We start from the raw sequence: 433 nt of genomic DNA, 5'->3' as shown, positions 1-433 counted from the left end.
CTAGAAAGATTTCATGAGTACCATTATTTGAGGTGGTTCTGAAGTTCAACTCGATGGAGTTTATTTGAATCACAAGAAAAGGAAGATATTCAGGAAAGATTCGAGAATCTGTAAAAGATTAGAGAATCAGATGGAAGATTTTGTTTTTTCTTTTAAGGAATATAGAACATTTTTGGTGTCATCGAAGCCTAGGGTGGCATGAAGTTGTAGCAGATCTTAGGTGGTGGTTTTTCTGGTTTGGTTCAATCATACACAGACTACAGTGTAATTAAAATTTATTTTCAACAGAATGGATAACAGGAACCAAAAATAGACCCTGAGCATTCCCCAAACCTGAAAGTGAAAGTGTTAGTCACTCAGTAGTGTCCGGCTCTTTGTGACCCCAGGCTCTTCTGTCAGCGGAATTCTTCAGGCAAGAACACTGGAGTGGGTT

The sequence above is a fragment of the Bison bison genome, unplaced genomic scaffold (genome assembly GCF_000754665.1).
Source record: "Bison bison bison isolate TAMUID 2011002044 unplaced genomic scaffold, Bison_UMD1.0 scf7180017864368, whole genome shotgun sequence".
Lineage (NCBI taxonomy): Eukaryota > Metazoa > Chordata > Mammalia > Artiodactyla > Bovidae > Bison > Bison bison.
The sequence above is the reverse complement of the archived record's forward strand: the minus strand, read 5'-3'. Positions refer to the sequence as shown.